Raw genomic sequence first — 12,857 nt, 5'->3', positions numbered from 1 at the left:
AGACATTCTAATTAATGTAACCCCAGATTTTTCCACAACAAAGACACCCTGGCACACAAGTTGGCACATGTCTTGCAGAGGATCTGTATGAAAGGAAAATGAAGCCCAAAAAGGTTGAGAGCCTTGCTTGAGGTCCCATGGGGAGTTCAGTCTACTGACCAGACAAGACTCCCCATCTTCTGACTCTGGGATTTAGTTCTTTGCCCTACAGGGTTCTGATTCCTCTATTATCTGAAAGAAGAAGAGCCAAATAGCTTGAACAATTAAAATGCATTTTTGTTGCTTTTGTTTCTTGATAATACTGCGTAAAAGCAAACGATAATTCTCAAGGGGATGTTAAATAAAAAGCTATAAAAATATCTCATTGCCACAGGCTGAACATTTGAAGGGAAATTTGCTGAGGAATGAGCCGTATTGTTAGAGCCAAGGGAACTAAGTAGAGGAGAAGCCTGCAGTCTGCTTCCATTGCAGGAGCCCCCTGCTCAACAGACAGCCCTGGCTCAGACCCACACTGGGCCATTTGTTTTCCCAAAACAAAAATAAAAATATAAAAATGTCTATTGGCATGCTTATTATATATATTATATAATTTATATAATGGGTGTAACCATTTTACTGAACGGTTAAAGTTCCATCATTGTCTTCCTATACATCCTGTCAGATTTTTTTCTTTCCCTGTAATGTAACCTCTAGAAAATTCTATAGCTTTCTGGTCATTCTCAGCTATAAAAATTCTGTTTTCAGGTATTTAAAGGCCTAGCCAAATCCAAATAAAATCTCTGATGTCTCATCTCACTTCTCTGTCCAGTTTACAATGGCTCAGGCTTAGGATCTACAGTGGGAAAGGGGGCATGATCATTTTTCCCGCTCTTCCTTGCTTTCCTTTCACACCCTTGATGCTAACTGCTGTGCCCTCTACTCTTGCCCTCAAAGGTACACCCACAGCCTCTTCTTGGTGGGTTTCCCCACCTGGCAGGCACCACTTTTTTTTTAAAGATTATTTATTATTTATTTATTTATTTATTATTTATTTATTTGAGAGAGAGAGAGAGAGAAAGAGAGAGAAAATGAGCAGCGGGGTGGGGCAGAGGGAGACACAGACTCTCCATTGAGCAAGGACATGGATACGCTGAGATCATGACCTGAGCCTAACGCAGATGTTTAACCAACTTAGCCATCCAGGCATCCCTGGCAGATACTACTTTTGAGCAAAATTCCACCGGGATGGCTCAAACTTACTAACCTCTGTGTTCATTCGACACATGGGGATTTCATACATCCTTGTTATTGTCAAACTCTGTCCCAGCTCTTCTTGTCTGGACATTAGGGGCAGCTTTTGCCAGATTCTAGCCTGAAAAGTTTCCAGGAAGGAATCTCTAGGGTGACTATGTCACAAATTCCCAGAGTAAATTATCAAAATGTCTGAAGAACTCACTATTGTATTGGTTAGCTCTTGGTACAATAATACTATATATAACAACTACCCCCAAACTCAGTGAGTGGAACAATAAGCACTTATCCTCACACTCATTGGGCTGCAGTTCAACTTATTGACAAGTTGGCCTGTCTGGAAAGCTCAGCTTTAAGTGGTGGTTCTTAGCATTCTTGGCTCTCTACTGCTAGTTGGGCTCAGGTTTGTTCCATGTGCCTTATGGGTCAAAGGTAAAGAAGAAGCAGTTGCCTAGGGTAGCTATACCCAGAAGATGACAGAAGTACAAGGAGACAAACAAAATCATGTATGGACCCTTCAAACCTCTGCATATACCATGTCGACTAGTATCTCATTGGCCATAGCAAATCCCATGACTGAGTGCAAAGTCCACGGGTGAGAGGTGGTAAGTATGCTTTGTTCACCATGAGGCCAAAGAAAATCACATGACCAAGCCTAACATTGATGGAGTGGGAAAGAATACTCCCATGATGATGGTTGATTGGAGGGAAAATTTGCTCAATGGATATCTAGTTTACCACAATCACTGAGATGGGATTCTGTTTTTACACCTTAGTTTCTAGCTGGCAAGCAAACTATTAGCTTTTCTCACAAGCATCCCAGTCTCTCCAAACAGTTCTCTTCTTGGGGATACCCTTTCCTTCCACTACAGAGTAAGAGAGGAATCCAATTTTCTAATCCTACTTCATGTTCAATGAACTCTGTTTGAATCACTCATCTTCTTATTCATAACCAGGATGGAGTAGTTGTTACTGGACTGGTTTTACTGCCTTTTAGCTGGTTCTGCATGAATGTGGCTACAGATTCTCTTTAGAATGGGTGTATATGTATCATCTTTTGTTCTCAGCTTTGGAGCTTACATCAACCAATGGAAAATTCTGATTAACTAGTCTCTACAGGATTATGCTATAATTCCTTTCACACTAGCTCCTTTTGTTTTCCCCCCTTAAATCTACCAGTGGACATCTTTCTATGGAAGCACATAAATGCTAGTTTCATTCCTTTTAATGACCTTATGGTGTTTCAAAGTATAAAAATATATTTTAAAAAACCAACCTCCTAAATGGTAGACATTTTGGTTGTTTTTACTTATTTATTTTTTTGTTATTTTGAACCTCTTTGCAACAAGCATCCCTGACATGCATCTTTGTATATTTGTTTTATTTCCATAGCATATATTATTAGAAGCAGGATTGCTGGATTAGCAATAAACTCCAAAAAAAGTCTTATTTTGCATGGAGAAATTAAAATCCAATATAATATGTTCATACAACATTTCTTTACAACCACTATTGCAGAAAGCATTGCTACTCTTTAGAGTTTTTGTAGACTGGCAATTCGGATGTGAAAATGGAAAATCCCAATGCTAGATCTGAGAAGATAAGAAGATAAAGGCAAGAAAAACACTTCAGTTGTTTCCTTTCTTTCTTTAAATTTTCTTGTACACATACCGACCAACAGTGACAGACTGAAAGGATTTCATAAGACCAAAGGAGAGATCAGTCACTGGAATTCCTGGAATTCATATTATTTGCAACAGCAGCAGCATTTGGTATCTTTTATCAGAGTTAAATTAACATGCGAGTGTGTGTGTGTGTGTGTGTGTGTGTGTGTGTGACAAGGATGACCATTTAAATAATAAATAGCCTCTTAATAGGATGGGCAAGTATCCAGAGTCCTGGAATTCATCATATATATACCCTTATATTTGATGATAATAAAAGGTAATACTCCAGCATTCATTTTGTTCTTTGTATTTGAATAATACTATTATACTGTAATAACTTTAAGATATTTAAAATAAACTTCTTTTCTGATTATCAGAGAAATCTGTTCCCTTTCAAAAGTAAAGGAAAAGCATAGAGGTGCAGAAGCAGATTTACCTAATCATCCCACCACCTAGAGGTTTATATAGAAGAGCAAATATTGGCGTTTGACTCTTATACAAATATTGATCAGTCTATAATAATGGAGTATCATCCCCTGGTGGAAGCTTCTGGAATTGCAGGTTATGCAGGTGACCAATCATTTCAAAGGAAGAAATGAAGGAAAGGGAGTGATAGATTTGTTTACTTTTATTTTAAGACAAAAGCCCTCTGAAGATTAAATAAGAGGAATGAGGTTGGGGTGGGGGAGGAGGGAAGAAGCACAGGCTGGGCTCAGAGGAGGAACACAAATGTGATGGAGAAGGCTTTGAAAGAGTTTCATTCATTCTCTTGCTGTAAGGCATCTGTGCGTATTGCTGTCGTTAAATTTCCTCATGTGTTCTTTGGCTAAAGCATAATAGGTTGAAGACAGTTTAAACCTGCTATTCTGATTGAGTAGCAGTTGGGAGCAAACTGAAACATAGGCTCCTCAAATTTGAAAATCAGGCAAAATTAATCTTTTTATTTAACTTTAGTTTCTGTGATTTTAAGAGAGCAAGATGAAAGAAAAAAAAAAAAAACAAAGACAAATCCAACCTAAACCTTCTCTTTGTGTGTGAGAGGCTAGGTGTGGAGAACTGGCAAAGTGGCTGTGAGCAGAGACCGTGACCCAGGGACCCTGGAAATGGCATTTATTTGCTGGAGTTAAATAAAGGGGCCCTTGGTTGTGGTATGATTCTCTTCTGTTTAAACTGTGCTTGAAAAGGTTTCTACTTTAATTATATTAGTTGCCACAGGAGGCCAACTGCTCGGGCATTGCCTAGGCAACCCTCTGTCATGGATGCTGACACGGGCTGGGGGCCGGGGAAGGGCAGCTGGACCACAGCAGGGATTTCTGACCTTGTCAAGTTTGAGGGTCTCCCTAAATGTCAAAATCTTTCTGGTACCTCCATAGGTTGGTGCTTGGGCTTGTAGTAACTCTCTATATTTTGTATTTGTTCATTGCCGTGGCAGCTTCCTACATTTGGAAAATGCAAGCTCATGCGTGGGATAGGTGCTGCTATTTTCTCAGGCTGCAAACAGTGCTTGGTGTACACACCAATTCCTGCAGCTTCTTGGTTGCTCTGTGGCCCAATGCTGGGCCTCTGTGGGTCAGGAGATCTCTGTGAGCCGTTCATGGTGGCATGGCGACAGGTCTCCCAACACTGCCCTGGGAAAATGCAAAGTCTCTCTCACTCTTGCCTCAGTGCAAAATAAATCAGTTCAGAGATAGGCAGGTTCTCCAGATGCAGGACTTTGGAACTTGCAGGACTTGTGGACTCCTGCCAGATGGGGCACAGAAGTGGAATTTAGGGCTTCTTGACTTCACTGAAATCCTGTGCAAAATCCTGTGTGTTTGTGTTTTTCCCCAGGGTCTGTCATTTCTGCAGATTCTTAAAAAGAACCCAGTACTTTGGAATAAGTTCAGAACTGCTCTGTGTTAACAGAAGCAGCCTGCATCAAGACACAACTGAATGGAACAATGGTAATCTTGTGGATTATCACTGCAATTGTAGCAACAAATCTCAATTGCTGAGCATCTGTCACAGGCCAGGCGCTGTGCTTGAGACTGTGGGCATATATTCTCATTTTATACCCCTGTAGTCTTCATGGCTATCCTTCCCCTTTTACAGAGTGAAGTCCTGGGCCCAGAGAGTGTAAACACCTGCACAGAGTCCTATAGGAACAGATGGCAGAGACAGGACATGGGCCCAGGTCTGGTTGCCTCCATTGCTGGTGCTCTCTTGGGGCATCACTCTGGGAAGGTGACAATTACTCAAATGAAGTGTCCTCCTGGGGAACCTGCAAATGCCTTAGAGACTTCATTTTCCCTTTCTGATTATTCCTGGAGAGCTGGGGGCAGCAGGAAAGCCTTGTTTTCTAATTAGAGTTGATCCATTGAGAAGATCCAGTCTTCAGAGTGGGAGGCCTGAGGTGAGTGAGGTCTCTCCAATCTGACAGATAGATTATCACTTTTAAACCCCCAGAGACATTGGGCTGGTGCCAAGAAAAGTTGATTTATTTCTCTAAATCATAGACATTCACTTTTACCCATATAAGACCTGCAGCTTTTTTTAAACTGGGAAACAAACACTTTAGTTAAGGACATTGAATGTCTGGTACTTGGATATCAGTGGCCTTTCTGTTACTATTCTTTGTGAGGAGGTGGGCACCAAAAGCCTCTACTGATGTGAGGTGACAATGCAAGGAAAGGGTCTGTCTGGATCCTGTGAGAGGATCTTGGTGGGTGTTCCTGGGCCTGGGTGAGGACCTGGGTCCCTCATCTAATGCTTCTGTTCCCCATGCTCACCTGGCAAACACCACGTGCCCTCCATACCACCACGTGCAGCCTTCACTGGGAGCCTTCCTTGACTCCCTGGAGCATCCTGGGTCCTCCTCCTCGCACTGTGACCCACCCTGTATGCCGTGACCCTTTCCACATGGTTTCAGTCTTGAGGGTGGGGCAGCATCTCCTTTATCTCCGTGTCCCCAGCACTTAGCAAGTGAGGAAGGCACGGATGCACCCCGGTCTGATACTAATAAAGGGTGAAGGGAGGGCATACTGTAAGTAGCAGAACCTCTACTCCAATTAGCTTAAATTACAAAGGAGGATTCGGGAAGACTGGGGTGGATCCTGATGCAGACCCAGGAATATCGCCGAACCCCTCTTTACCTCTTACCTTTGCTTCTCTTGCCTTTCAATTTCATCCTCAGGGCCCAGGGTGGAGGCAGCACAGAATGCTTACCCATCACAGCCTCCGGGTCGAGGGCTGCATTCCACCTCAACCTCTCTGTGCCACTTGTACGCTGTGTGACCCCAGACAAGTTACTTAACCCCTCTGGGCCTCATTTTCCTTACCAGTAAAGTGGAGATCATTACAGTGCCTGTCTCAAAGGGCTTTTGTGAGAATTACACAGGCAGGACATGTAACGTGCTTTGCATTTAGTGCCTGTAATATTGTCATAAATGTTAGTTATTACTACTATAATTACTATTATTATTCATTTCCAGCTCAACAACCTATATATGCTTCTCATTAGCCATAGGATAAACTCAAAATCTGTTTTTCATCGACTCCTATAATTTGCCTCAAATCCCCATCAAGGCTTATCACTCTTAAGGAGGGAAACCACACTCCTGTGTGTTATTTCTCCTTTACTCTCAAATTGCTGTCAAACTTCACTTCTGACACTCTGACACCACATGTGTGGGGGCATTTCCCATACCATGCAGTTCTGTGAACCAGCTGGTATCCTATCACTCATGTCAATTCTGACATGATCTACCTGGAGTCAGCATCAGGTCCCTCAACCTAAGAGCTCAGTCCCACAAGACTGGCTCACTTCAGACACCACTCGCATACCCTAGGTCACCTGGACTTCTGACCTATAGAAGATAGGCTATAGATCAGGGCTCCTACAACTCCTCCTTGGGTTTAGTCATTTGGTAGCTATTCTAGCAAGAATAGCTCACAAGACTCAGGAAAATACATCTTGGCCAGATTATTATACAATAAAGGACATGATAAAAGATACAGAATAGTCAGGTAAAGAGGTATATAGGCTGAGGTCTCGGAGGGTCTCAGCACAAGAGCTTCTGTTTCCATGGAGTTGGGGTGTGCCACCTTCCCAGTATGTGGATGTCTCCACCAGCCTAGAAGCTCCTTGAAGCCTAATGCTATTGGGATTTTTATGGAGGCTTCATCACATAGGCTTGATCAATTATTAACTCCATTCTGGCCCTTATCCTCTCTCTGGAGAATGAGGTGTGGGACTGAAAATTCTAAGCTTCTAATCATAGCTTGGTCTTTCTGGAGACTGACTTCCATTTAGAAGCTCATTGGATTACCTCAGTAGAATGAAAGATACTCCTATCACCTAGAAAATTCCAAGAGATTTAGGAGCCCTGCATCAAGAACCAGGAGGAGAGACCAATATATATTTCTTGTTATTTTACATTCATGCATCTGACATACTAGTTTAGCTTCTGCATTTTTATTCATGCTGTTCTCCTACCTACTATGCTTTCTTCTCATTCTCTGCTTCTTCAGTTCCCTTCAATTGTCATGACCTCAGGGATATCATGAATGGTTCTACTCTTATGAAGTCTGGCCTTGACATCAAAGCCCACGTAGGGGTAGGACTTGATTTTTCTTCCACCATTTCATGTGGGAAACATGGAGGGCAGAGCTGGCTCTATTTGTTCCATATGCCCAGGGCCAGGTGGGTGCAGCACTTGGTCAATTTTTCTTGAGTGAATTTGTTATCTGCTTTGGTGCTCAGAGAGAAACTTCTCACACCTGGCTTTATTAAGATGAAATACTCCTTTTATTCTGATTTTCTTGGAAGGAAACAAAATCAAAGAAATAAACCCTGAAACTGCTACAGTTTTATATAGAAAGCATTATTTCTGAGCTAAATGATTTTTTTCCTGAAGGAAAATTTAGAAATTGTAGCTCCTGGTGGAATTAAAGGAATGGAAATGAAGTCATGCATAGATTCACAGCATCTGAAGAACTCTGTTTTGGACCTTATTTTGCTAACTTCTACAACTTGGTATAAAAAAATTCAAGCTTCTGGGCCCACTTCAGCTTTGCAGTAACACGTGTCCCTTGGGCTTCTCCCCAAATTGCATTTTTTCCTAGTTTCAGTCAATTATTTGCCTTGGAATGTATTAGCTTTTCTGAGAACTTCTAGAAAACCTGATTCTTCTGGTCGTTTGCTGACAAAGAAACCCTTTGATATCAAGCCAAAATGTCCTCTTAGATCATTTGAAGACTAGGGTGGCAGAGAACTGCCTCACCTTACCCCCTTCCATCTTGTCTCCATACCCTGCCCTCCCTGCTCCGCCAGTGTCCTACCTTCCGTCACAGATATTAAAGTGTTCTCTCAGGGACACCTGGGTGGCTCAGTAGGTTAAGCTTCTGCCTTTGGCTCAGGTCATGATCCCAGGGTCCTGGGATCGAGCCCCACATTGGGCTGTCTGCTCAGTGAGGAGCCTGCTTCTCCCTTTCCCTTTACTGTTCCCCCTGCTTATGTTCTCTCTCTCTGTCAAGTAAATAAGTAAAATCTTTAAAAAAAATAAAAAAGCATTCTTTCAGAACTATGCCTATTTGATCTTCTAGTCCTTCAGCCCTCAAGGCAAGTCCCTATTAGTCCAGGAAGTTTTCCATGACCTCAGAATGGGTGATGTGGTACAGAGGCAGTGAATGTTGAATATATGTGTGTGTGCATGCATGCATATGTGTGTCCATAAAAGTGTTTGTATACAAGTGCATGGGTGTTTGTATGTCTATAAAGCATGTGTGTGTGTGCCTGTGTATGTTGATATATATGTGAATATGTACTTGTGTGAGTGTGTGTGTGTGTGTGTGTGTGTGTGTGACATAGCTGAGTCTGTGATGGCATAGCTGAGTGTTGGTGATGGCTTGTACTAGGAATACATGGAAGCAGGCAAAAATAGGGACACGTGGGACAACCTAGGTGGCTCAGTGGTTGAGCATCTGCCTTTGGCTTAGGTCGTGGTCTTGGAGTCATGGGATTGAGTCCCTCTTTGGGCTCCCCGAAGGGAGCCTGCTTCTCCCTCTGCCTATGTCTCTGCCTCTCTATGTGTCTCTCATGAATAAATAAATAAAATCTTTAAAAAAATAGGGGAACTTGCATGTAGGAGTGCTCCCACCACATTCATGTTCTCTCTCTGTTTTCTGCATATACTATATTCCTTATTTACTTTAGAGTAGGGGAACCACTGAAATAATAGCAATGATTTAAATGATATCCAACATTTCCCTGTTTCTTATTATATCTCAAAACAAAAAGAGGGAAATACATACATGGCAAACTCAGAGTTTAACAACTCACCAGTGAATGCTTTCTGTGTACCTATTATGCTGAGTTCCCCATTCATCCCTGCCTCCTTGCTCTTTTGCAAGCTGTCCTCATGATAGCCTTTTTTTTTGGCCTGTGTCCTCTTAGTGTGCTTTTTCTGTCATCAGTCCTCCAGTCTGTTTACCAGTCCATATATTCAGTTCTCTCTGTTAAAAAGATTGGTGTGGTTTCTGTTTTTCAGCAAACTGAATGACATGCACCCAGCTGCTACTGTTTGATTCCATTTACTTGTCCTTCAGGATCTTCACTCATTCAAGGCAGAATTCTGATATTCTCCAAAGCTTGTCCAATCTCCGCTGCCTGGATTCATCATCCACCCAGTGCTTAATCCAGAATCTTGGGTATCATCCTTGAGTCCTCTCTCCTGCTTACCCACACCCTCTATTAGTAAGAAAGGGCTATGATTCCACTTTGAATCTGTCTCCCAGCCCAGGTATCCATGCTTGTGCTAACAGTCCTCTTTCCTTTTCTGTTGGCCCCCTATGGCTTATTTCCCATCCAGAACCAAAGGCAATACCACTGAAATATAAATAGGGTTGTCACATTGCCTAGCTTAATTAACATCTTTCAGCAGCTTCCTGAGACACATGCCCTCTGTGATGGCCCTTAGATCCTGACAAGGCCACTTTCTTGTCCTTTTCTCTCCTTTTTTCCTATACACCAGCCTCTCTAGATGTGTTCCTGTTTCTTGAACATGCCTTCTTCTATCTGGAATGCTTTTCTCCTCTGCTCATCACATGGCTGGTTCTTCCCCATTTTTAAGGAAATAGCTTTAAATTCATCTCCTGGGGAGTCCTTCACTAATACCTTTGTCTTAATCTGTGAGGGTGGCTATAACAAAGTGTCATAGACTGGGTGTCTTATAAACAATAGAAATTTATTTCTCAAAGTTCTAGAGGCTGGAAGTCCAAGATCAGAGTGCCAGCATGGTCAGGATCGAGGGAGGGCCCTCTTCTGGGCTGCAGACTGCTGGCTACTTGTATCCTCTTTGATAGAAAAAGAGAAAGCTAGCTCTATGGCTTCTTATTAGGGCACTGATCCTATTCATGAGGGCTTCACCCTCATGACCTAATCATTTCCTGAAGCCCACCTTGGGATTAATATTTCAACACATGAATCTGGGGGGGAAGGGCAAAAACATTGCACCCTCTTTAGAGTTGATACCTCTCAGCTCCACACTCCTTTCCTTCCTGGCACTTTTATCATTTCCAGTCATCAACATATCTATGTATTTACTTTATCTGCCTCTCTCTTTAGATTGTAAAAAACATGGGGCAGGGACCATGTCTACTTAATTCACCACTGTATTCTCACACCTTGCACCCAGGCCTCAGTACAGATGTGCTAAATGGAGAATAAATCTAGAGAGGATATCAAAAGAAAAAAAGGAAAAAAAAAGGAGAGCTGAACACAAACCACTGTTTACTTAGCTAGTGACTATACCAACTTGCTGTGAGCTGTTTTAGGGTAGACATAGCAACTAATTATCTGTTCCTGTAGTCATAGACTCTTCTCTGAAGAAAGACTGATAGGGATGTTGAAATATATAGACATACAAAGAGATTATGGCTCAGCATAGCACATATATTTATGAATTTCTTGCTTATATTTGGCATACATACATTTATGTATATGTACTACTGTGCACATACATATTTGCATCTTATAAAACCTCATCATCTTTACAGCATTTTCTGCTTTGTAACGTGCTATCACCTTTATTGCTCACTTGAGTCTAAACAATCCTAAGAGTCAGGGAAAGGAGCATTATTCTCATTGTATTAAAGATCATTTAAAAAAATAAATAAAGATCATCTGTAAAATCTCCCATCAAACCACATCGTTGCATAGATGAAGATGCTGACACCCAGTGTGAGAGACGGATTTCCTCAAGGTCACACAGCCAGTTAGTGTTAAAACCAGATCCTTGCCTCCTCTGTTTTTATACCTCAGGAAGAGTCCTGGGAGGGGGGACTCTGAATGATGTATGGGGGGTTTTGTGCCATTAAGAAATCATATCTTGCATTTGATAGAATAACTTTGGTACTGATAGGTTGGCCTCTCAGAGAATCCAGCCAACTGTTGTGGTCACTAAAGGAAAGGCTATGTGTTCTCTAGAGAGGCAAGATCAGGGTGCTGAGGCTTATCTGATTCTGGACACACTTGCTTTCACTGTGTGTAGGTGTGATCATTGTAATGCAATATTCATACCACTCTATTTTTGTTAGTTTAATTTCATTTTAGTTTATCAGTAGTAAAATCCCTGCTGGCATGTCATTTAATTTGCTCTCTGTGCTAATGATGATTCTGAAGCCTTTTACAGAAATGATTATATGGTAATACCAAATCTGATGGTGGATTCAAGCCATCATTTACAGTAATAGGATCATAACGAAGCTCCCTGGGGAATTCCTTCTTGTAATACTGTTGGGGAGTGGGGCAGGAATCTGCTCAACTTCATCTCACATTATTAGAAGATTCTCACTGGGGACCTTTCACAGGAAAAGGCCTTTTCTGGCTTTGATGCTGAAGCTCAGGGCAAAATCAAAGGTTGTAAAGCAGTGGCCCTATGGGTGAAGCTAGATGGGGTAGCCATACTTGCCCGCAGGATAACTCATGAAAAGCATGGGTTTAGAGCAGGTGGAGACCAGTGACTGTCTTTTTCCATGCCCACCTTCACTTCCCTGTGTAGACCTTTATGCAGATTGATATGTGGGGAGGTTCAGAGGAGGGTCATTCTGTGTGTTTGCCTTCCAGCAGTACTTCTGCTACTGATGTGCAATGTGAGCCTCACCAAGCCCGGCACTGAGGAAGAATAAATAAGATCCTGTCTCTGCCCTACAGACTGGGAACAAATGTGAGCACCTGAGTTTCAAGTGCTGGAATAGATGTCTCTGTCGGGGATAGGAGCAGGGGAGGAAGGTTTGTGTTTAGTGAGGACCCAGGGGAGGAGGGAGGTATCATCTTGACCCAGAAAATCAGCAACAGCTTCCCAGAAGTGGTTGAACTGGGTCTTAAAGACTGGTGGTATTTTCCTGGCAGAAATGGGGTAGGGTTCAGGACAAGGTCATTCCAGGCCAATGGGGCCTTGTTAGGTCAGAGACCCTGGGGGCTTCCTATTGTCTGAAGGGCCAGGCCGAGTTCTGTGATGAGGCTGGAACTGCCATGTGATTCTGCCAGTCTTTCTTGCCTTGCTCCAAAGGACCATAGAGGAGCCTCCAACCAGGCCTTCTACTGTTCCTCCTTTGTTCTTGGGACCAGTAGGAGTATGGAGAGGAGGGAGTGCTCTCAAGTCTTTATGGCTCAGAGGCAGACCTCAGACCATGGGGTAAAATTATAGGAAGGCAAAGGTCAGCTCTTTGGTCTGGAAGAGCATTCTAATAACACTCACTGCTTACTGTTGAAATAGACTAGACGGTGAGGTAAGGAGCTCCCCATCAATCAGTGACTTTCCCAAACCCTGAAAGCTAGTTAGAATGAATACTCAGAGGGCTCGACTGCGAAGAGAGTGCTGTGTTTACTACCCAGAGGCCTGCTGGCTGCCATGTATAAAACACCACGGAATTCTGAGCCTAGGATTAGGCTTGAGCTAATGGAGGCATAGAGACTTGCTG

This window comes from Nyctereutes procyonoides, unplaced genomic scaffold (genome assembly GCF_905146905.1).
Source record: "Nyctereutes procyonoides isolate TBG_1078 unplaced genomic scaffold, NYPRO_anot_genome, whole genome shotgun sequence".
In the NCBI taxonomy this organism is placed as follows: Eukaryota; Metazoa; Chordata; class Mammalia; order Carnivora; family Canidae; genus Nyctereutes; species Nyctereutes procyonoides.
The sequence above is the reverse complement of the archived record's forward strand: the minus strand, read 5'-3'. Positions refer to the sequence as shown.